Source organism: Nomascus leucogenys, chromosome 6, assembly GCF_006542625.1.
Source record: "Nomascus leucogenys isolate Asia chromosome 6, Asia_NLE_v1, whole genome shotgun sequence".
NCBI lineage: Eukaryota > Metazoa > Chordata > Mammalia > Primates > Hylobatidae > Nomascus > Nomascus leucogenys.
Genome location: NC_044386.1, coordinates 114,399,754 through 114,425,534, shown reverse-complemented (window position 1 = coordinate 114,425,534; position 25,781 = coordinate 114,399,754). Strand labels below are relative to the sequence as shown.

General features: G+C 38.7%; 1 non-coding gene across 1 annotated transcript; it reads right to left on the bottom strand.

Annotated features, from left to right (window-relative positions):
- Positions 1–702: 702 nt before the first annotated feature.
- On the bottom strand, positions 703–893 carry LOC115835718. Its single transcript, XR_004030744.1, has one exon. It is a non-coding gene; the product is annotated as a U2 spliceosomal RNA (small nuclear RNA).
- Positions 894–25,781: the final 24,888 nt, after the last annotated feature.

Sequence of the window (25,781 nt, the reverse complement as noted above, 5' to 3'; positions counted from 1 at the left end):
AATTTTTTTATTTTATTTTAGGTAGAGTCCCACTCTGTCCCCCAAGCTGGAGTGCCATGATGTGATCTAGGCTTACTGCAACCTCTGCTTCCTGGGTTCAAGCGATTCTCCTGCCTCAGCCTCCCAAGTAGCTGGGATTACAGCTGCGCACCACCACACCTGACTAATGTTTTGTATTTTTAGTAGAGACGGAGATTCGCCATGTTGGCCAGGCTGGTTTTGAACTCCTGACCTCAAGTGATTCGCCTGCCTCAGCTCCCAAAGTGTTGGGATTACAGACGTGAGCCACCACGCCCGGCCTAGGTTCAATTTTTAAAGTGTGTTTTCACAAAACATGTTTTGTCCCGTTTGTTATGTAATGTGTTCATCAATTCAATTTAATCTTATCATATGATTGCTGGCTATAATTAGGGGCCTTTTCAAATCAATGTACAATATAGTTATGCCTCAACAATAATGACTTTTCTAAATATGATGTTTTATGTTTGAGTACGGGGGTAGCATGGTTTGGACGTTTGTCCCTTCCAAACCTCATGTTGAAATGGAATTCCCAGTGTTACAGACAGGACATGGCAGGAGGTGTTTAGGTCATTGGGATGGAACCCTTATGAATGGCTTTGCATCATCCCCTTGGTGATGAGTGAGTTCTTGCTCTGAGTTCACCTGAGATCTGGTTGTTTATTTTATTTTTTTAATACCGCAAGGGGGTGCACCATTCCTGGAGGTACTGCAATACCAGGTGGATGCATGGAGTGGATGGAGCAAGTTTCTATTCCATCTCTCTGCTCCAAAAATCCATTTAATATATTGTCCTTGGATAGAAGATGTATCATATATTAAACTGATAAGAACAGATACTACACTTGATCTTAGCCAAAAGGCCAAGAATCGATAGATCTCGTTGTTTAAAAGTTTGTGACACCTCCCCTGCCTTGCTACTTTTCTTGCTATGTGACTGACTGTCTGCTCCCACTTAGCCTCCGTCATGAGTAAAAGCTCCCTGAGTCCTCTACAGAAGCTGAGCAGATGCCAGCACCATGCTTGTATAGCCTGCAGAACGATGAGCCAATTACCTCTTTCCTTTATAAATTACCCAGCCTCAGGTATTCCTTTATAATAGCTCAAATGGACTAACACAGGAAATTCCCAGTTGACTGGTCAGTATAGGCTATGGTAAGACACGGTAACTATTGACTCCACAAAATCAATGGCTATGGCAACAAAACATGTATTTCTTACTTCTGTTACATAGTCATTATTTTTAGGCTGCGATTGTTACTCCAAGTTGTCTTCTCCTTGGGCCCAAGGATGATAGATCTATCTCTAGAACATTGGTGTCAATCACGGGCAAGAGAAAAGCAGCACAATCTCTTAAAGCATTGGCTTGGAATTGAAACCTGGCACTGGAACACATTGGCCAAAGAAAGACATTTGGCCATGGAGTGGGGAAATACAATCCACACCCATTGAGATGAGAGGGAGCAGTCATTCATGAACAGTAATGTTACTGAAAAACTATTTTCCATTAGCTTAGTGTCATTTGGCGGTAGCTACTACTTTAGTTTTCTGAAGGTAAAACCCTCAAGGCCCTCACTATTGACTTCTTTTGGTTTAGGAAACAACCAGGTATGGCCATTTGGTGAAAATAAAAGCGAACATCCACTCATTTTTCTAGAAGAAAATTGTGAGAGCCTCTAAAATGTAAATGCAGTTCTTATTAAGATGAAGATGCTAGAAGTACTATTTAGTAATGTGAATTGGAGAAATCTTTAACCCTTGTCAAAGGTGGAAGCAGAGTCCAAAAGAACAATGTAATATTCTTTACATGGAGTTATTTAAAAACTCAATAGCCTAGATTAGGGATCAACAAACTAAGTAAGCCCTTGGTTGGACCAAATTCAGCCTGCAGTCTGTTTTTGTTAATACAGTTTATTGGGACACAGCCGTGCCCTTTTGGTTACAGATTATCTGTAGCTTATTTCCCACTATGACGGCATAGTGAATTGTTGCCACAGAGACTGTAAAGATCACAGGGCCTGAAATGTTTAATCTCTATCTGGTCTCTACAAAAAAGTTTGTTGATTCCCACTTAGGTTAAATGTTATTATGATTATCTGAGCTACTAATTTATTCTTTAACAAAATATATTATTATATGTATCATTATATGTCTAGTTCTGTGCAAGATGCTGGGTGTACTAATGAACAAAATAGAGTCTTACCCTTATGCAAGTTATAGCCTAGTGGGAAAGATAGATATTAAATAAATTATCCATTAAATAAATTAAATTTTACACTAAATAATGTGAGACAAAGAATAAGGACTCACAAATACATATTTAAAAAGGAGCTAATTTAGATGGGAAGGTCAACCACATCTTCCCTAAGGATGTGATTATAGAGCTGAGATCGAAAATCTGAGTCAACCAAGTGATGAGAGGAGCATGTGCAAAGGTCCCGGGGAAAGACGGAAGCATGCTACATATAAAGAAATGGAAGACTTTTGATAGTACTAGTGAGATAGTGTGGACTACAATACCAGTGAAGATGAAGAAAAATAAGTGACTTTTAAGCGAGGTAGAGTGTAGGAGGTAGAATCAACAGAACTTGGTAACAGATAAAAGACAGACATTAGTGAAAAAAGGGAATTAAGAAGGACAATCAAGTTCCTGACCCACCCAGCTAGATGAATGGCTGATGAAATAGAATCACGAAGAGAGCCAAGTTTGGAAAATGACTTTGTAAAGAGCTGAAGGACATTCAAGGACATGGCGGACATCCTGGTGAAGATGAGTTTTGGCGCTAAACCTCAAAGGGATGTTTGAGCCGAAGTGTGACTTAAGCAATCAGCATACAAGATGTTATGTACAAAGAAAAGAGATAAGGGTCTTGGGGCTGAGTTTTGAGGTCCCTCAACATGTCACAGCTGAGTTGAAGAGGATGAGAGGGCTCAGAACACACCAAAAGAGCACTGTTACCCCAGTGGAACAAATCAGTGGAAGAGAGTGCTTGAAGGAGGAAGTAGCTCACAGACGTGCTATTAGAGTATTAAACAAGAGACCCATGACAATTATTGGAGTCAACCTCTCCAGATCCATTGCTCTGAGAAACTAGTGGGAGAATGGCAACAAGGGGTCACAAGTGGATTTTTGGCAACCATGGGTCAGTTGCAGCACAGAGTGGGTTCTTTTGGAAGACGAACTATGCTTCTTGCCAATGCCAAAGTCATCAGTATCTTTTTTAAAAAAAATTGAGTAAATATTCCTGGAATGAGTCTTTGAGGATATCTAGAGAAGAATTGGTTTCCTGAGACTTATGGGAAGAAGCTCAGAATTGTAACAATGTATTGAATGGACATTATTATTTTATTTTATTCTCCAAACATATTATACCTCCCAATGACCTCTTCACATACGAAAAATGAAGAAACAAAAATGTACAGCAAAGTTTTCTAAATGCACAAGCACCAAAGGTCCAGTGGAGTGTGCACAGAAAAGTGAGATAATGTTTAAACTAAATTAATTCATATAATCAAGGAAGTCAAAACCAAAGGTGATCAGAAAGATATTCTCTCTACAAAATTCATAGGGACCTTGTGGAAGATGGTGAACATTGGCCCTGTGCCAATTGGCTTATTTTTGTTTCCTGTTAAGCTCTTTCATGACACATTCTTCCCAATTTTCTCCACTTGACCTTCTTTCATTGCTCAAATGCTCCATGCCTCAGCCTGTCTCAGTGCCTTAGCACAGAATGCCCTTTCTGTATCCTGACCTCTGGAACTTATGAATATGTTACCATACATGCTAAAAGGAACTTTGCAGATGTGATTCAGTTAGGGATTTTGAGAGGAGGAGATTATCCTGGATTCTCCAGGTGGGCCCAATGTAATCACAAGGATTCTTATGAGAAAGAGGCAGGAGGGTCAGAATGAGAGTCAGAAGATGTAAGGATGGAAGCAGAGGTCAGAAAGAAGAGCAGATGCTACACTGCTGGCTTTGAAGATGGAGGAACGAGCCACGAGCCAAGAAACCCACCTAGCCTCAGACACTGGAAAAGACAAGGGAATGAATTGTCCTTAGAGTCTTAAGAAACGAGTCCTGTCCATACCTTGATTTTAGCCCAATTTGACTCATTTCCAACTCTGATCTCCAGGGATATAAGACATATGCATTGTTTTAAGTCGCTAAGTTTGTAGCAATTTATTATGGCAGCAACTATTAATAAATAGTTATTAATAACTAATAATATCTAAAGAACAATTAATAATTAATAATACCTAAAGAACCTATCTGTTTCTATGCAATTTCTTCCAGAAATTCTTTTCAGGACATTCCATATTAGACCAGATACCCCTCCCATCTTAAATAGTCCCCACGACTTTTCCTTCGGAGCTCATGGAACCGTTTGACACCGTATTTGTGGGATCATTTGACTGCTGTTTGCTCCCACATTTCCTGTTAAGCAGGCAAGGCCATGGCTCCTCCAAGGCAAAGAATAAGTGAAGGGATAAATGAATGAGTGAGTATTGTAGAGGTATCGGTGGTGATTATTTTTGGTACTAAAAAACATTAGAGTTAAGAAAGGAAGTAGGGCCGGGTGCGGTGGCTCACACTTGTAATCCCAGCACTTTGGGAGGCCGAGGTGGGCGGATCACGAGGTCAGGAGATCGAGACCACGGTGAAACCCCGTCTACTAAAAATACAAAAAATTAGCTGGGCGTGGTGGCGGGCGCCTGTAGTCCCAGCTACTCGGAGAGGCTGAGGCAGGAGAATGGCGTGAACCCGGGAGGTGGAGCTTGCAGTGAGCCGAGATTGCCCCACTGCACTCCAGCCTGGGCGACAGAGCGAGACTCCATCTCAAAAAAAAAAAAAAAAAAAAAAGGGAAGTAGAAGGAAGAGGTTTGTATTTTATGTTATCCAGTTTCATTTTCATTCTAATCCTTTGCTCAAGCAGTGTTTCTCCTTTAGTTCACCTGGGAGAGAACTAAAAAGCATGACAATATCGAAGTCCTTCTCTCACCCTTGTCAGAGGGTGTGCAGGCTCAAAAGTAGTGGGCTTAGAGTGCTTGCCTTTATCCATATATGTATTGAGCTGGATTGCTAGGGGCGAGATGCAGTGCAGAAATAACGAAACTTTAAATGTCATTCTTCAGACTCAAAGTATTAAAATTCATCTTGTTCTGCAAAATACAACAAACTCAATTATTTTGTTGAATGCTGAAATAGATGAACACATCACCTTATTATCTATCTAGGGTTTACCAGAGATCTCAGTTGCAAGCATCAAACCAAAGCGAGTGGGTTTAAATAGGGAACACATTTTTTTTTTTTTTTTTTGAGCCACCAGAGAAATGGGAAGAATGGAGAGGCAGGCATAGAAAATATGGGCAAATAGAAGGTGGGCAGCAGTCAGGACCAGGCTTGTAAGCACATCACTCTTGCCCTGATGAGCACAGATACTGCAGCACGTTGCCCACCATCACCAAACTCTCCTGGCTCTGTCTCCTGTCACCTCCACACCATTTCTGGCACCTCAGCTCCGTCTACATCTAGGTAATTAGATGCTGCTACTGCTGCATCTGCTGCTGCCAAAATGAGTGGTCCTCTGCTCCACCTGTAAGCATCATTAGCCCCCGATTCATGTCCTGGGATACTACTGGCTGGCCCTAGGGCACATGCTTGTGCCCCTACAACAGGGGAAGCTGGGAAAATGAGCAGCTGGTCTCTCTTGCTTCTATAGGAAAAAGGGGATGCTGTCTGCTAGCAAGGTTTCATTTTGGAAGAAAGGCCATCCAAGAATAATTTAAATTTTTTTTTAAAAAAAATAAAAAGCTAACATTCACACAAGCAGCATCCTTCTTTACATAGTCTGAAGAAGGTAAATTTAGAAACTTAGAGTTTAAATGATCCTGTTGTAAAATAAATCTCCCTTGGTGTGAATTCTTTTTCTGTGACCTTGGGCAATTTACTTAACCTTTATCCACAGGTAAAGTGCTCAGCCCGGGCCTGGCTCTCAAGACATATTACCTATTATTTTACAATCTAAGCTGTGTCCCTCCTTTTTGTCAAAGTCAGCATGATGTAGGAATATCTCGTGTTTTTGGAGAGTCTGTTGGCCTTGCAGAGAATTGGGTACTGTTAGTATAACCAAACAGGGTTCCTATTTTCAATTCCACCTGGATTTTTTTTTTTTTTTTTGTAAGCAGCACATGAAAGAAATGTATTGAGTTTCCCAATCAATGTAAGTTTATTATTGCTTACCCAAGTGTTTAATAAACCCATCCTCATCCTGGGCATAGCTTTAAATACTTCATTGACTGTAACAAAGCTAGTCTTTTCTTTCTGGTCAAAGTGGCCATATAAACTATAATTAAGTACTAATTACGGGCTCTACTGGTCAGAGAGGAAAAAGCAGAGTCCATTGTGCAAACTCCAGAACGAGCCCTTGGAGGAGATTTTTGCTTTTGGAAAATATTAAATAAACAAAATAAAACACGGAATAAAAGAAGTGAAAAGTTAAGTTTTCTTTCTCTTCCCCCTTCCCCGCCCAATTTCTATGATGTGCCATTGACCTCATACGTTACTTTTTTGTTTTGTAAAAAAGAATGATAAAGAAATAATAAAACCACTTTTTTAAAGGATGACCCATAACTTACACAGTGTGTAAAATTATGAGTCTCTATCTGTAATGATAGGATAGAATGATGTTTTGAGTTCTTGCTACTTGAGAAAACACAACATTAAATTAGTCCAATGCATGAAATGTGAGTTTTAACATCGCCCTTCGGTTGGCAGATATCATTACAAAATATGACATGCATTTTTATTAGAAGTTTTCACTGGAGAGAAGTATCTGATTTGAGAAGCAGAAATGTGCAGCTTCTTTTGAGCACACACACACACTCATGCACGGACACATATAACACAGGGCCACCTGCGGGGCCTTGCAGGCAGCTTGCAAACATCTCTGTGATCTCACCCTGCTACTTGTCAGGGAGCCTCTTGGCTGTGGCCATGTGCATACTTTACAGGAGCTTAGCATTGAAAGGACATATTTAACAGTTTATAACTGTCTCTGTGACAGCAAGTTCTAATTTAAAACTCCTGTGTAATACTTGTTAGGAAGTTTTAATATCAAAAGGCCAGCCAAGGTCTTCCATGAAAAATTTCTAGACAGTGAAAGAAACTAATCCTTTTTAGTGATGTTTGGCTTCTCCTCTGCAGTAGGTGATCTTGATTTCATATTTTATATCCATGGTTTGTTAATAAAATATGCTCCTTTGAAGATCAACCAGAAAAAGAGGGGGAAAATAGCAATACTCTGTAATAAATATTTAGAGTGAAATTCACCACGAAGGCCAAATCTACCACTAAACTTTTAGAATGCTTTAAGAAAGTTATGCTTTGCTTTCTTGAGGGACTTCTGTGGATCGTATTCTTCGATTGGATGAATGAGCAGTGGGTGGCATTGGAACACTTTGTAGCTATGCATCCCTTATAAAAACGTTAGCACAATTTCTATGCTCGTCGTTCTTCTCCCTAAGTAGCATGAGTACATGGAGACTACTGTCTCTGCCTCACACTTTTACCTGTAAGGAATTCAGAGCTGGTTAAAATTACCTTGGGGTGTGGTCACAGGTAACGACAAGTAGCTGCACAGGATGCTCAAATCCTACTTTGCCAAAAAGCCACTTGTCTAGTTGTCTCGGAGCAGTACTGGCTTGCATACCGCAAGAACTAAGACATGTGATAGTCTCCTTCCGTAGTTGCCTTCTGGGAAAATTTTGTCTCTCTACACAAAACAAGTAAACATAAAACGATGCACACTGAAACACAAGCATATGTATATGTGTGAACCCCTGTGAATATATGTGAATATAACTGGGGCTCTGGATTGGCGTGCACAAACAATATTCCAGTGACTTTGTTCTTGTTGTCATCAAGTACTATTTTTAATACTTGCTTACCTGCACTGGTGAAAATATAATGATTAAATGACCTACAAGATATTCTGAAAGCTGTTTTTCAGAATGTTTCTTATTTCTACAGTCATCTCAAGTTACTTGATATTTGGTTGAATATTAATCTTTTCTAAAATGAATTATTTGGACAAAAAAATAGGACTATTAATAGGATCGTATCTATAGAGTATTTTAGATTATGGGATGAAAAGCAACCACTTCCAAAGAAGATGATGTATTAATTGTTCCTTTTCTCACTTACATGACATGCTATTTTTGATAGTAATACATGATTCTGTGATTTCTCGATTTACCTATTTTTGTCTCAGTGCATTGTATGCATATTTTATAAGCTGTCTCAAATACCCTTTGGAAATAATTGTATCTACGTGGGGGAAGGATTGCTGGGAGGAGGGGCAGTAAATAAATAATATCTGATTTGTACAGGGCATTTAAATTTTTTAGACAATGCATTTAACATCATGTTAGTTCAATGGATGTCATGCATTGATATGATTATCATTTTCTTTCCCAATATAATGAAAAATGGGAATAATCTTTAATACTAATGAGTTTGTGTTTAAAAGTATTATTGATTTCTTTAGCTAAGACATTACATTTCTTTATAATTCATGCTTTACTAAGATTTATTAACAAATATAACAGAAAATGGGTTTTCCAGACACCTATTATTAGGTGGCTGTCAATCCAGAAACACACAGCCTTCTGAAATTTGTGTTAGAAGAACCCATGATGATGTTTTTGACCTAGTGATGGGTAATATGCATTAAAGAAATTACACAAAGAATCTCTTGGCTATTTTCTTCACCAGTGACAATTTCATAAATGACAGTGATTTATTGTGTTAAAAATTCATTATGAGGTCCCATGGCTGTGTGTTTGCACAGTGGTTCACTAAACACCAGCTGCAGGGTTGGACAGAACCTTCTCTTCTCTTTGCATATGCTTTTCTACCTTCTCTACTTCCTCACCTTCTCTGACTATACAACCCCTTGTGTATGACTCCTCCCTGTCTAACTAAAGGGTTGCAGAATGAGAGATGTGTTTGTTCACACAGAGACATCACTAATAATGGGATTCCCTTACATTGTGGCACCTGAGGGCAATCAGTCCCTTCATCTCATCTCAGCTGGGCAACATACAGATGGAATAGTTTCTAACTCAAGATAATTGTCTTCAGTGTTGGTAATTGCAGGTCATGGAGTATAAAGATGAAACTGCCAGCGAGGTGACTCACTCCTGTAATACCAGCACTTTGGGAGGCCAAGGCAGGTGGATCATGAGGTCAGGAGTTTGACACCAGCCTGGCCAACATAGTGAAACCCCATCTCTACTAAAAATACGAAAATTAGCTGGGTGTGGTGGCATGTGCCTGTAGTCCCAGCTACTCGAGAGGCTGAGGCAAGAGAATTGTTTGAACCCGGGAGGCGGAGGTTGCAGTGAGCTGAGACAGTGCCATTGCCTCCAGCCTGGGTGACAGAGCGAGACTCTGTCTAAAAAACCAACCAACCAACAAAACAAACAAACAAAAAAGCAAGCATCTTTACCCAGTATCTCAAGGTCTCCACAGCCTGGAGTTATCATATATTTCCAACTTTATCTTCTACCATTGCCAACGTAATACTTTTTCGGTCCCACTCTGTTCACTAAGTATCTTTTGTTGCTCAACATGTGGGCTAATGTTGATACTCAAGTGCCCTTTCCTCACTCACTGCCCTGAGGTTTGCAGGGGCTCAAAGGCGTCTCTGACAACTCCACTGTTGTCGTTGTCTTTCCACTGAATTTCCCTGGAACCCACTCCATGCATCATTTGACATTAGCAATTACTTTTGTTGGCTAACAGTGATCTGCCCTGCTACTTTTCCATGTTACCCTCCACCAATCCTTTTGGGCTGAGAGTCCTCCAAGGGAAGATGTGAGATCCCATACCCTCTGTAATGACCAAAGCACCTTGCTTATTGTAAAGGCTATCCTTAAGTAATTGAATAATTGAAGAGTCATTAGATGAGGAGCAAGGAGGAATTAACACTTTTGAGCACTTATTATTTTCCAGGCACATCGCCAAGCATTTCACATTTGCCCTTTATTACCTTCTCAGAATAGTCCTGGGGGTGGGTCATCTTCCTCCCAATTTATGTATGTGAACACCAAGACTCTAAGTTTGGTGCCTTGCCTAGAGTCAGCCCACTGGTGAGGAGCGGGCTGCACAATCCATGCTCACCATTGAGTCACACTGCATTGACTAAACAATGCTTACAGCAGAAATGTGTACATAATTGTTTGCTAACAGTCGATTCTACATGGAGTGGCCAGAGTAATTTTGATAAAATATAAAGGAGATAACAGCAGTCTCAGGTTCTAAACCTGGCAACGGCTTTACGTTGCACTTGGGATAAAATCCACGTTGTTCAGCCCAGTCTACATTGCCTGGCTCTCTCTGGTTCCTGACTATCTCTTGATATGGTTTGAATTTGTGTCCTCATCCAAATCTTATGTCAAATTTGAGGAGGGGTCTGGCGGGAGGTGATTGGATCATGGGGTTGGATTTCCCCTTGCCGTTCTTGTCATAGTGAGTGAGTTCTCATGAGATCTGATGGTTTAATAGTGTGTGGCACTTCCCCCTTCACTCTCTCTCTCTCCTGCTGCCATGTGAAGAAGGTGTTTGCTTCCCCTTTACCATCAGCCATGATTGTAAGTTTCCTGAGGCCTGCTTCCTGTTAGGTCTGTGAAACTGTGAGTCAATTAAGCCTCTTTTCTTCATAAATTACCCAGTCTCAGGTAGTTCTTTATAGCAGTGTGAGAACGGACTGATACATCTCTATCACCCATATCCTACCCGACTGATCTCTCTTCCTCATGTGTTGGCTCTCTCAAGCCCCAACCACAGTATTCTTTGTATTAGTCTTCTCCTATCTCAGGTTGGTTTGTCCTCTCTTCCTGAAATATTATTCCTCCAGTTCATTGCCTGGATTTCTCCTTTACCTCATTAAGATCTCAGGTACATTACCTCTTCCAAGATGACTTCCTTGACCATTCCTATCTATAGTAGACCTTTCCCCTCTTTTACTGTCTATCCCTGTATCTTGCCTTGTTTTTCTTCTCAGAATTTCATCAGGACCAGACACCACCTCATGCAGGTATTTGATAGTTTGTATGGTTCTATCACTGTCCTGTGAGCTCTGAAGTTCATGGACTTCTCACATCTTATTTGTTTGTGTATCCCCAGCACCTAGAACAGTGTCTGGCACTTTGTAGGTTCTCAATAACTCATTAAATAAATATCCAATAACCTACCATTCCATTAGGGCCATCTGAGCGATTGGGAGCTGGCTTCAGTCTTGATGATTAATTGGATTGCTCATTTTCATATACAATAAAGGGTGTCATGTGGGTTTCATAGAACCATATCATTTGAACATCTAAGCAGGACATATGGTCCAAGGAAGTGTAGTTTTATTTAATGGGAGAGAAGTTTTGAGATAGATTGTCTATGAGAAAGCTGAAGGTCTAAAGTGGCTGTTTCATTGCTCAGCATTTTTGCAAGGGGAATAGATGTCACAGTGTCATTCTCCCTGATTCAATTATATCAGGATATAAGGTAAGAAGCCACATTTTAAAAAGGAAACTAACTTGTAATAAGTGATGAACAGTCACTGCTCCATGTACCTTACATATATTTCCTCATTTAGTTTCCATAAGATAGATATTCTTCTCCCCCACCAACAGATAAGTCAAGTGCCTTGTGGTTGAAGCACTTGGCCACAGTAATACCTGCTCCGATTGGTAGAGCTAACATTTGTACGTAAGACTGTCTAGTCCTGAAGCCAGAGCACAAAAATTGGGAACTCATCCAAACCCACACATCTCTTTATCAGATATCCCCGCTCCATTCACCTTCCCCAAAGGCACACCCCAATTCCAGCACCTCCCCTTCCCCTCCAATACACAAAAGTACACACACACAACAAAGCAACCTCAAATCTACGGAGGACAGCCAAGGATTTGAGGCTGAGGTTTCCTGTGCCAAACACTCTCCCACTAAGCTGGGAATGTAGCACCTTCTTTTGACTTCAGTAAAGCTTCGAGACAAATCTTAAACCTCATACACTCCTTTTAATCTTATTGTTACCGTCTTGTGCAGTGGCAAAGTAAAGAAAGGACATGCTTTTAAAATGGGGACACTAAGAAGATATAAGTAGGATACACAAAACACACACTTAGAGCAATTCTCAATGGGGTTAATGCATGATCTCTTCTGACCACACTTTCTCCTTCCTGTCTCCCTCTTCCTGTGCAGTAATAAGTAAATAAATGAACCAACAAGCAACACTCTATGTTTTCTTTTGAGAGAATAATATAACCTAAAAGTTTAATTGTTTCATTTTGCCCCCGCTGAGGAAAGCAAGTGCACCTACTTATGAGTCACACGGAGAGGCGATTCCTTTATATATATGATTTCATTTATCTTTACCACGGGCCCTTAAAGGCAGGCATTAATGACAAAGAGAATTCAGCTGACAGGGAGTTCACCTAAGATGAAACAGCCAGTAAATAACTCAACTGGGATTCAAATTCAAATACGATGATTTCAACATCCACATTTTTCCACTTTCTTCTAATATGCAATAAATAAGTAAGCACATGTAGGTTGGGGCATAGAAAATTTTTTTAAATTTGTTTAATAAAACTCAGGCTACAGTTAAAAAGAAAAGGAGGCAGAGAGTGGTAAAGATGGCTGCCTTGGGCACACATGATGTCACCAGGACACGTTTTGAGATGACATCTCAACAGCTTGTTGGAAGGCAGATATTTTACCTGCAGCCTGACCCACTCGTGCAGGCCGGCAAAAGTTGACACAATGAAGCAATAAACTGCCTGACAGGAAGTAGCTTCCGTGCACTTCTATGCTCTCTGACTGGGAGAGGGGACTTCCTGGTGAGTAAAGCTAACAGCAGATGAATTAGTGCTTTTTACCAGCAGGAGTTGTGGACCCCTTCGTTTCTGAGGTGAAACCACCAAATACCAACTCAATCATGTCAGTGCTGTGACACCTCTTTGTCACACGTTGACATGGGGTTTCTGAGGGGAAAGCTGGAAAAAAGCGGATATGAAATAAATGTTTATCAAAGCACATAGGGGAATAAAAGACTCAATTCTTTCTTTTCTCAAAATTACCTGAGTTGACAGACCACCAGGGAGCTGAACAGTGCAGAAAGTTGGGAACTTGGTTAATTCTATCACGTGGCTGAAACCTACACGCCGCCCTCCAAAGAACTACGCAGCCATCAACAGTCTAGTTTTCCTTCCAAGTGGCTGACATGGAAAATCAGACACAATGTGCTTCCCTGAATGCCCCAGATTCAGACAGACAACTTGAAAACATAACTTACAGATTCATTTCTGTCTCAATTTTAAATGAGGGCTATTTGAGACATTAAAAAAAAATTTTTCCCTTCCCATTTTTTTTTTTTTACGAGATGAATGAGCTCAGTCGTGAGCTTAATTCTTATTTCTGGTGTAGAGATTCTAGTACAACTGTCTTGTAGAGTTAACTTCAGAGTCGAGTCTTTTCCTTCCCCAACTTCACGCAGTATGCTTCACTGTGCTACTGATTTAAAACATAATTTGATGCCATCATTTGCCATAACTGTTGAATCGGAGTGATTTCTTGGATTGAAGTCTGCACCCTTCTTAATACCAAATGTGTAGATGCTAAAATGACAACTCTCAGGTCAGATATTAAAATGTACAACTTCTCCTACTCTTGTAATGCTTGGTTGATAAGCAGTTATTGTCCTGAAAGCCAGTCATTGGAGTTGAAAGATAAATATTATTTCATATCTTATTGAATAAAATATATTATATCACAGGTGATGGAGACAGATTGACTCAATAAATTCTAATAGTGTATGCTGAGAAATAGTGGCAATAAAAATGCTGATGACTTGACACAGGGAGAATATTGAATGTCATTAGCATGCTATTTCCTCTGTTCTGATCTCCCTGTCATGTTCTTCACACTGTTATCATCTCTATCAGTGGATTTTTCTTTGGTTTATTGGCATGAGAAAAATGGCATATTTTAGTGTTTTAAATTATCCAGTACTTTACTGATTGTAGAAATGATGCAGTAGGGTAAAATATGGGAAATTAATATAGGATTTTACATTTAGCAAGAGCATCAGCCTTACTTGGAAGGGCTGGAAAAATGTGAGATACCACTGAGCTCTACAGTCTGTTCTCATCACAAAATTTTCTCCAAATTCTCATTTTTTTTCTCATTTTTATTAACTGGCTCAGTTTAGAATAAATGGAGAATTTTTAAAAGAGCTTAGCTTAAAGAATTTATGAAAGAGCTTAAAAAGTTAGTTTTGAGAAGTTATTTTAACAGAGGTTAGTGATATAGATCTTACTTCATGAGATGCAAGAAGATATAGGTAATGGAACTTTTAAGGTTTGTCTTAATTTCTATTGTTTTGTATATTACTTGGGATAGATAATAAACACATGTAATCCTGACAGAATTTAATACTTAAGTCAAAATGCCTAAGTTAATCTATAAAATGAGTATTATGTTCAGAGAGTGGTAACCAGCAGTTGATAGTGAGTCCCTTGTATGGTGATGCCTCACAGAGTACTAACCAAGATCATCAGTTCCGATTATTCCTACTCTTCTCTCCAGAAATCTGTGGAAATGCCCTCAGGTGACATAGCTTCTTGAATTAACCACAAATACCCAAACTGAAAATACTGCAAACTGAAGTTTTTTTTCCCTATAAAAACCTATTCCTAATTTTCTTCCTGTCATCCTTATCTCAGTGAGTGACACCACATTTAATTTGTGACCCAAACCAGACTTTCACGTCATCTTTGTCCTCTCCTTCACCCCTACCCCCCACAAGCAAGCAATTACCAAAGGTAAAGGTATTCCTTCCACATTTTGTTTAGAATCTATCCAGTTCTCCAAATCCTGTTACCATCCTAGTTCAGGTTGTTACCATCTCTTTTTTAGATTGTTGCAATAAACTTTTAATTCTTCTTCCATCTTCCAGGCCACCCCACCTCCCACCCTAATCTCTCATTCATTCACCACATTGTGACAAATCTGATAATACCTCATTCTGGTTGGAAATTCCTTCAGTGGTTCCCCTCCATCTTCACCACCTTGTCCCAGGGGTCCATCAAATGTCTCCAAACACTTCTTGCCTTTAAAACAGTAGTGAGGTCTGTTTGTTGTTATTGTTGCTGTTGTGGTTATAGACGGAGTCTTGCTCACTCCAGTCTCTCGGAGTCTTGCTCTCACACAGGCTGGAGTGCAGTGGTGCAATCTTGGCTCACTGCAACCTCCACCTCCCGTGTTCTAGCAATTCTGCATCAGCCTCCCTAGTAGCTGGGACTACAGGCGCATGCCGCCACGCCTGGCTAATTTCTTTTGTATTTTAGTAGAGACAGGGTTTCTCTTTTAATGTCTACTTTAAATCAATAACTATAATATCAAAATATTACTTCTTTAAAAATGGAATGTTTTGAGAACCTACAACAGCACCATGAAAGTCAAATATTTCTGGAGTTTGTGGATATCAGATAATGCTTCTTATGGGCTGTCAATCACACCTCCATGTCTTACTTCAGTGGTTATAGTGTGCAAGCAAATTATTTTTATTCTTAGACTTATTTCCTTTATGTCTATAAGTTATTGATGAGATAAAATACTATTGATTAAAGAAAGGAAGAGTAAAACATTGATGTAAATATATAAGTTAATCAGCAGTGTGAAAATATAATTGTGCAATGAGTTTCAATAGACTGTTCCAGCTGTATTTATTTCATCATAGTTTGTATGAACTAGAGTGAGATGTAGGTAGTGATTCAAAACCCAAGGTTACAAAAGAAAAGTATAGCAAAAAATACTCCATTTATTATGTTTTGTCTTTTAATTTATCGATAATATAATAATCTATCTGCACCCACAACATTTTGTTTGTAGAAATGTGTCTGCCAGTAACATCCAGTAGCTCATAATTTAGAAGCAAATTATAATGTTTATAAAACAAATGAACTAGTTGTGTGTTTGTGTGTGTACATGTGTGTGAAAAGACAGAGAGACAGACAGAGATTTCAAATTCCACAACTGCCAATCAGACCATGAAAGCAGATTTTTATCTACTCTTTATGTTGTAAGAAATAGTTCACTTTCAATCTACATTTTATTACACAACCAGTACAAAAAGCCATATGGGGAAATTATTTGCTAACAATTTTTTTACATAATTAATTTTCAAGTAAATAACAAGAGTGGCATTTGCCCTTACATGTAAGTACTGTTAATAATAATTATAATGGGATGCTAATGAGGGATTTTTTTGTCTCCTTTTGGGCCAGGGCCCCAGTTGTTGAGAAAAATATAATGTTCTAAGAACCCTACCAGCCTAAGTGGGAGAGCTGAACTACCACATCAGGATGTGATAAAACTCATTCTGCCAGGATCATTCATGATGGATCTCCAGACTGTAAGAAAACAGGTTGACGAGGCAAAGAAGTAACATATCTTCAGGGAGTGGAGAGAAGTATTTTTCTTATCTTTGAGGCAGTGAGTGAAAAATCTTCAAGTATATTGTTTCTTAGGATTTGATGATGTCTCACTACCACTTGGAGACATCTGAAAGCAAAGACAAGGATATTCTGTGACTTCTGCAGAACACTGTGATAGCGCAGGTTTCTCAAACGCCAAGTGTAGGCCCTTTGGGAGAAGTTTTCTGGAATTTTCTGGAAAAAAAAAAAAAAGCCCACCAAAGAAGGCCACCTAGGAAGGTGAGAGGACCCAGAGAAAGGATGGCCATTTTACTTACGGTTTATAAGATGGTTTATGTTACTAAAGAGAATTAGAAGACCTAAGACCTGTCTGATATTTCGTCTAGCAGTGGCATTGATTAGTCTTCACAGCAAGTGGTTAGAGAGAATAAAGTTATTTCCCGGTTGGACCACATTGGCTCCAGCTTGATCAATTAGAAAATGACAGCTAAGAAGAATTGAGTACTTATTCAGAGCCAAATAGTATGTCACATGTCAGGTTCCCCAGGAGGCTTGACTGAGTCAGAGATTGTGGCTGGGAATTTTCTGGGGTTTGCTTTCAGGATCTATACTTTCCTTGGATGGAAGGGATCAGAATTTGATAGAAGGAGAAATCAGATTGTGATGTATTCATAACCTAGGTCTGAGCTGGGCTGGAATGGTCCCATTGAGTTGTCCCCTAGTGGAGTAAAGGACTAGGCTTTTTACATAGACCAAGTGTTTAATGTGGGTTACTCAAGGAAGGACACATGAGCTTGGGTGAGGTGACACACTTCCATCTAGGAAACTCACGAGGAGGAGAGGGGCTCTCAAATCCGGCTGTGAGTCACTAGCACTCCCAGTGGCCAGGAAAGTATGGGGGCCTCAGTCCTGGGGGGTGTGGTGGGCATTTCACAGCATCCATCACAGTCCACCCCTTGCTGTACTTAAATCCAGTGGCTTCATGTAAGTTTGGGGCTCAGCGTCTTCAGAATTCTGGTGACTTCTTGAGGAAACATAAGAAGAGGTTGATAGGACATACTGCAGTCCTCACCATGACTGCTGGTCACGAGGCTTTAACAATACTCATCATGCCCTTTTTCTAATAACCATTCTAGATCTCCCTCATCCTAAGCTGGCCCCTTTGCAGGTCTAGGTACCTTTCCTGGCCGGGGTGGGTGGGTGGGGGGGGGGTGTTGGGAGGGTAGAGTGACCAAGATTCTCATTTCTGAAGGGTTGCATGCCTGCAGTCACTATGCACTTCTCAGGCTACGGTAGCTGCACTTGCTCATTTACCATGAATTAGGCAGAAGTATAGCAAGAGGCACCCAGATGGTTACTGAACTTGTTCTCTGTTTTACCTCCTCCTGATGATAGTGTTAATTACCTTTGCCAGGAGGGCAGAGATATCTTTTCTTACTTGCTGTCCCTTTGGCATCTTTTCCAACCACTGATGCATCTAATATCATTTATCTGCCAGGTCACACGGCAGTGGCAGGGCTGCTCACACCACAGCCTGAGTCTGCTGCAAAGCTCTTTTCTTCCCTTGGAATCTCACAAAGCTTACAGCCTTTTTATCACCTAGTGGCTGATATAAGACTTCTATCTGTATACAAGTCCCAGGAACCTGACCATGCCTTTCATGCACTGTGTTCACTGAACTTCTATTATGGATACTATTAGAGATTGTGTGTATTTGTCCGTATTCACACTGCTAGAAAGAACTACCTGAGACTGGGTAATTTATAAAGAGGTGTAATTGGCTCACAGTTCTGCATGCCTGGAGAGGCCTCAGGAAACTTGCAATCATGGCAGAAGGTCAAGGGGAAGCAAGGCACATCTTACATGGTTGCAGGTGGGGGTAGGGAGCTGCCACGAACTTTTAAACCATCAGATATCATGAGAGCTCACTCACTGTCATGAGAACTGCATGGGGAAACTAGCCCCGTGATCTAATCACCTCCCACCTCGTCCCACCTCAGACACGTGGGGATTACAATGTGACATGAGATTTGGGTGGGGACGTGTGGCCAAACCATATCAGATACCCTTCTCCAGAGTGAGAAATCAGTAATAACCTGAAGTTTCAGGATTTCTCTTCTCAGTGGTTAACACCAAGAATATGTACATGAATGAAGCTGATCAGAAGAAATTGCCTAAGTTTTATCTCATTTTTACCTAAAAAGTGTTAATTTCATATGGTTCAACATAATGGTTACCTAATAATTCTACTTCTAATACTATTACTGACAGAAACACCAGCATTATTAATCAGATAACACTTAGCAAAAAGGCACTGAAATAAGTACTTTGCTATTTAAAGTTCTATGATCTTCACCACATTTACCAATTATATTATTAGGTATAATTGTTTCCTTTTTATGCAGATGCTGAAAATAAGTCATAGAGATGTAAATAAACTTGCCAAAGGCCACGAAACTAGTATGTATGGAAGCTAGGATTTGAACTCAGTGAAACCAGTTCCCGAGTCCTGAGTCTGCACCTTTAGTCACTATGCTGTATTTTTCCCGGATCTAACACTCCAGATTTCACCTATGTATTTCTCCCTTTACTCTTAGAAGGAAGGAACAGTGAAACAAGATAGGCTTCTTGAAGTCTTTTATTCATCTTCCCCGGATCTCTTATTCAGAGCATCCATGAAGTAAGAGGTCACTTTTGGGGTTAGCTTCAGGGATTCTCTGACTGATAGGGTTTGGATCTGTGTCCCCATCCAAATCTCATGTAGAATTGGAGTGCCCAGTGTTGGAGGAGGGCCCTGGTGGGAGGTGATTGGATCACGAAGGTGGATTTCTCCCTTGCTGTTCTCATGATAGTGAGTTCTCATGAGATTTGGTTGTTTACAAGTGTGTAGCAACTCCCCCTTCCCTCTCTTCCTCCTGCTTCAGCCATGTAAGACATACTTGCTTCCCCTTCACTTTCCACCATAAATGTAAGTTTTCTGAGGCCTCCCCAGCCATGCTTCCTGTACAGCCTGTGGAACCATGAGCCAGTGAAACCTCTTTTCATTATACATTACCCAGTTTCAGGTATTTCTTTATAGCAGTGTGAGAACGTACTAATACGCTGACTCTCTGGATGGTTCCTATGCCAACGAAATAAAAGATCAAAATCCTCACTTAACCATTATTATTCCTTGATGAGTGTTGTTTTAATCACCTCCTATTCACTCTATTAATGAGGGAGAGATTTCTACCCTATGGTGATGGGAATGGCCAAACACACAACCTGACACTGGAAGATGAGATCATCATCCGTTTATTAGTCACATAAACCCACTCACAGGGGAAAAGGACACTGCATGTCATGTGGAGACACACAGGGGTTGCACCCAGGACCAGAGTGAAATGGCAGGTCTGTGGGAGGTGATCTATGGCAGCAAAAGGGTGCAGTGACCCCTGGTTCCCACAGAGAGATGTGATAGGATTATTTGAATAATTCCACAGGCTGGCAAGGAACTGAAACTTATTACTATGAGATACATAGGATCTGTATCTGGTCTACTTGATAAGGAGTGTTGTTTGGCTAGAGAATCATATCTGTGGGAGCAGAGACAGGTGAAGAACTTAACAGTTAGGCCATTCAAGGCCCTCCCAGTTTCTTCAGATGCCGAGACAGCACATCACATGAGTCTTAATTTGAGTCTTTATTTCACAGTTTCCTGGTGTGATGTCTTTACTAGGACCTTCCAAAAACAGCCTTTGATACATTTGGACAAATTTAAGTGGAGAAAATTTTTCCTGTAGCCAAAAGGGCTATGAAACTGATCAATAATAAATAACGGATAGAAGCTTTGCTTTAATACCTTATAGTCATAAATTCTTACTTTGCCACTAGGTTTTTATGTGAGCAGAGTTAGAGTACCTAAATCATCTGATATTCCCACATCTTTTATTGAGCTGCTCACTGTTGTAGTCTAGCATAGCCAGAACAGCAACAACTTCCCAAATCTCATTTGAAGACCCTCCAGCATGAGTTTGAATCTAGAATTTACTGATTACTAGGCATTTGATAATAAGGAAATGTTTCCATTTTCTCAGTCTCAGTTGCTTCACTTTCAAAGTAGAACTAATAATATCTATCTCAAGTGATTTTATGAACTTTGAATGCTATTATATAACAGATATGAAAGCGCTGGCACTTCAAAAGACACAATAAACATGAGTCCTTTTTTCTGCCCTTTTCACTTAGTAAACCCTCTTTGCCTCTCTCTATATATTATTGACAATTTTTAGTTGCTACCTTACTTTCTGTGATGTGCAGATGAAGCTTTAATAACTAGTTCCTTTTATCAGGCCATTGTGAATGTAAATTGGAATCAATCAAAAGGCATTATTTTAGTACTTTGTACACAACTACAAGTATGCAGTCATTCTGTATCATGTCATCCATAAAATCCCCAAAGTCTCAAAGTTGAGAAAAAACAAAACATCTGAGTGGAACAAAAAATGGCAATGCCTTCACTAATCTCGGGATTTCATTTGTAATACTTAAATTCTAAACAATGACTGATGGTACTGGGGAGAATTGAAATGTCAATAACTCCTGTAGTTCATCAAAAGTCTTGTTGCTACGTAAAGCAGAGGGAGAATGAAACTTATCATAATAGCCTAAGTTTAGACTCAAAGATAGTCCCATAGCACCTTTCTGTTAAAGGCAAATTTTAATTTAATTTGTTCATTGTGAGTATGAGCACCGTTTTATGCTAGTGAGTCTATAAACTGCTCACAAACATCTCCACTATCCCATGGATACCCCAAACTTAACATGTCCTAATTGAAAATCTTTTTTCCCACCCATCTCCTAAATTTTATCTCATATTCTCACTATTTTAATGAAGAACACTGCCAAATAAATGGCAAACTAAATCATAGCCAGGCCTTCACCAGTGACTCCTCCTCTCTGCCACCTATCACATCCCGTCATTCCTATCGTTCTGTCAATTCTTACTCATAATCTACTTTTGTTTTCTATTCCAGTAACACTCCCTTAGTTCAGTTCACCTTTAGCTGTAATTCAGATTAAATAATTCAACAACTCTGTTGTCTTATCACTTCCCACATAGCAACCAACTAACTTCTCTTATTTGGAACTTTCTACGTGGTCGTGGTGGGGGAAGGGGGTCAAAGGTGCTCCAGCACCAGCATGATGATGTAGCCCACTTTAGCCCATTCCTTCCAGTAATTAATTACAACTAAAGTCTCTGGACAAAATGCAGAAACAACTAACTGAGGACTTTGAAAAGTAAACAAAAGCAGGTACAGCGGAGCCAAAATTTGGAGAAGCAACTACACAGAGCTAAGTTACCTAGCATTTATTTTTTCTCTATCTGTCATGCAATACCTTTCTCATGCCCAGTCACGGGCAGTGTGGGAGCAGGGGTGGAATCTTCAGCTAAAATCTGAGAGAAACCCTCTCTTTCTGGCCAAAGGAACCAGAGAAAGGGATCCCTGAAGGTCATAGATTATTGAGGGGGATGCTGAAAGGGAGAGAAGAAGATCATCTAATTCTGTGAATAAGAACATACAAGTCTTATCCTAAGCCTTGAGTTACACATGTTGGACAGACACATACTAGTTTAGCTAAGGCTTAGAGAACTGGAAAGAGATTTGAATGGCACACGTAAGTCTTTCAGCCCAGTCCCTGGGGTGTATGCATGTGGAATAAATACAAACTAAAGTGATAAAGGATTGGAGAACTGAATTGAATCACCTGCACAAAAGTCTGACTAACCTCTGAGCTGTTCACACATGAGGCAAACTTAAATAGTATAGCAAAGATTTGGAGGACTAACCTGATTAAACCATGTCCTGTGGGGGAGAAGGCACAACTTACAATCTAATCCTAACTAAGTGGAGCACTTGGTAAAAATAAAACATCAACATTCTCTGGAGAATCTTAACAGGATTGTACCCTGGGTGTGTCATTCATGACGTCTGGGGTACAATCCAAAATTAATCAATACGTAAATGAAACAAGCAGCAACAACAACAAAAAAATGATAAAATTGCAAAGGCTAAAAAAGTATGCCAAGCCTGAGATTATCTCAATGCTGGGGGTATTAGACAAATACTTTAACAAGGCTTTCATAATTATGTATGTAAATATACACTTGAAATGATTGATAAAAATGGGAATATCAACAGAGAAATAGAAATTGTACAATGAACTAAATGTGAACTTAAAACTGAAAAATGTAAGTAATTAAAAAGTGGGCTCAATAACAGAATGATGAAAACAGAAGAAAAGGTAAACTAACTCGAAGATATATCAATAGGAGCTGCTCTAAGAACAGAGTGAAAAGATTTTTAACAAATGGACAGAAGCTTGAGATCATGTTGAACAGTATCAGAGCCCCATTCTACGTGTAGTTTGAGTTCAGAAGAAGAGGGAAGGGAGATTGGGGCAGAAAAAAATGTTTGAAGCAATAATGTTCAAAAACTTATCACATCCTGTGAAAGACATATTTATAGATTAAAGATTGGCAAATTCCAACTTGAATAAATTCAGAGTAAATCATGCTTAAATATATTACAATTGGGTTAAAACCAAATATAAAGAAAATGTTTTAAGAGCAAGTAAAGATAAATCACATTACATGTAGGGGAAAAATGATTTGAATGATTTGTAGATTTATCTTCAACTATCTTTGAAATACTGAAGAAATAATTGTCAACTCAACTCTATTTGCAGTAAAAGTATTCTTCAGAAATGAAGGTGAAATAAAGAAATTTTCTGATAAAAGCAAACTAAGAAAATGTATATCCGACAGACCTGCTTTACAAGACATGCTAAAGGAGTTCCTTCACACTGAGGGGAAAACCTACAAAGAGGAAGTTAGATATTTAGGAATTTAAAAAAAGCAATATAAATGGTAAATAGCAGTGTAAAGATAAAAGTTGCCTTTGTCTTCTTAAGCGTAAAATATGTATGATTGTTAAAACAAAAATTATGATATTGTCTGGTGAGGATTTTGATGTATGTAGATGTAATGTATATGACATCTATAAAACGAAGATCCCTGTGGTGGGGAAACAAAGTGATATGGTTATAAAGATTTACATTTTACATAAAGTGGTGCAATATTAACTGTAAAATGTTAAATATGTATATTAAAATCGGTAGAATAACCACTTAAAATAATTCAAGGAGATGTAAACTAATAACCAATCAATATATTAAAATAAGAAATTTTGAAAATTCTCAAAATTTTTTTAAAAGACAGAAAAGAAAGAACAAAAAAGCTACATAAAATTGTAAGTAGTAAAATGATTACTCTAAATCCAGCCATATTAAATATTACATTAAATGTTAATGGTTCAAACATTTCAATTTTTTAAAAATGCAGAAAATTTTGCCACTGTGGATAAAAAGCAAGAACCTACTCTGTGGCCTATAAGAAACACATTTGTTTTTATATTGTGTGTGTGTGTAAAATTGATATATTGAAAGTAAATGGGTAGAAAAAAATGTATGTTTGAAAAAATAAGCACTCAAAGGCTGGAGTGGCTGTTTTAATATCAGATACAATAAGGACAAAGAAAAAAGGGTAATACAGAAGAAAAGATATATTTTAATATGACAAAAGGACAATTTATGAGAAAGACAAAAATTATCAATGTACATGCACTTAATAATATAGCCTCAAATTATAAAAAGAAAAAAATAACAAAGAGTGTCATAGAAAATTCCACAATCAGAGTAGGAGATTTTAACAATTGCGATTTCTCATGAATTGATAGAAACAGACAAAATTAATAAGAAAATAGAAGATCTGGGCAACACTATCAAGTATCATGATCTAACTCATGTTTCAGATCATCATTCAACAACTGCACAACACACGTTCTTTTCAAGAGTACATGGTAGATAAACTAAGATAGACCAAATGATGGGATATAAAACAATTGTTAATATATTTTAAAGGATCAAATCATGAAGGTATTATTCTCTGATCACAAAAGGATTAAACTGGCAATCATAATAAGAAAATACCTACAAACACCCTCATATCAGAAATTCAACACACTTCTAAATAAATCACAAAGATGAAATTAAAAGGAAAACTAGAAAATATTTTCAGTGAAAGTACAGCATATCAAAGTTTGTGGGGCACATCTAAAACAATGTATAATGAGAAACACACAGCTTATATTTAAAAAGAACATCCACCTTAGTAAGCTAAAATAAGCCAGATAAACAAAGACCCACTTTACAAGAAATACCATAGGAATTCCTTCAGGCTGGAAATAATAACATCAGACATTAACTCAAATCCACAGGAAGAAATAAAAAGGACCTGAAATGGTAAACATGCGTGTACATATATGACTATATAAGTTTTTTTGTTTTCTCTTCACTTCTTTAAAAGGCTCAAGATTGCATAAGGCAATAATTATCACCCAGTATTGTCAGATTGATAAAATATATCGATACAATACATATGACAGAAAAAATAAGGAGGAGGAATGAAGTTATAGTGGAACAAGGTTTCTATATTTTATAAAAAATTTGTTACTGTTTGCTATGGTTTGAATGTGTGCCCCAAAGTTCATGTGCTGGAATCTTAATCCCCAGTGCAACAGAGTTGAGAGTGGGACCTATGAGGTCTCTGCCGTCATGAATGGATTAATGTCATTATTGGGGAATTGGATTCTTATGGAGAGAATGAGTTTGTTACAAAAGTGAGTTTGGTTCTCTCTCTCTTTCTTGCCCTCCCTCACCCTCTTGCCACTGCCATGGGATAACACAGCAGGAAGGCCCTTGCAAGATGCAATCACCTTGATGTGGGACTTCTCAACTTCCGGAACTATGAGAAATACATTTCTTTTTTTTATAAAGTACTCACTCTGTGGTATTCTGTTATAGAAACAAAAAACAGACTGAGGTAGTAAATCCAAAGGGGTTTATAATAACGATTGTGTGAGCCATAGAAAATAACTAAAAGTGTATGAGAATCAAAGGGGAGTTAAAATGTGTGTGTGTGTGTATTATACATGTATATGTAAATACAAAAAGACATGAGACATATTTAATTCAAATAGAAATATAGCATTTAATCCAAATAGCAATGTAGCATGTGTACATATACACATGCATTTTATATATATATTATGTCGATATATAAAAATATATGAATTATATATAGGTCATATTGTAGTACATTAAATATAGCTATATATCTCCTTTCCTACCATTTTATACTTTGGACATGTATATATTTGATACAATAT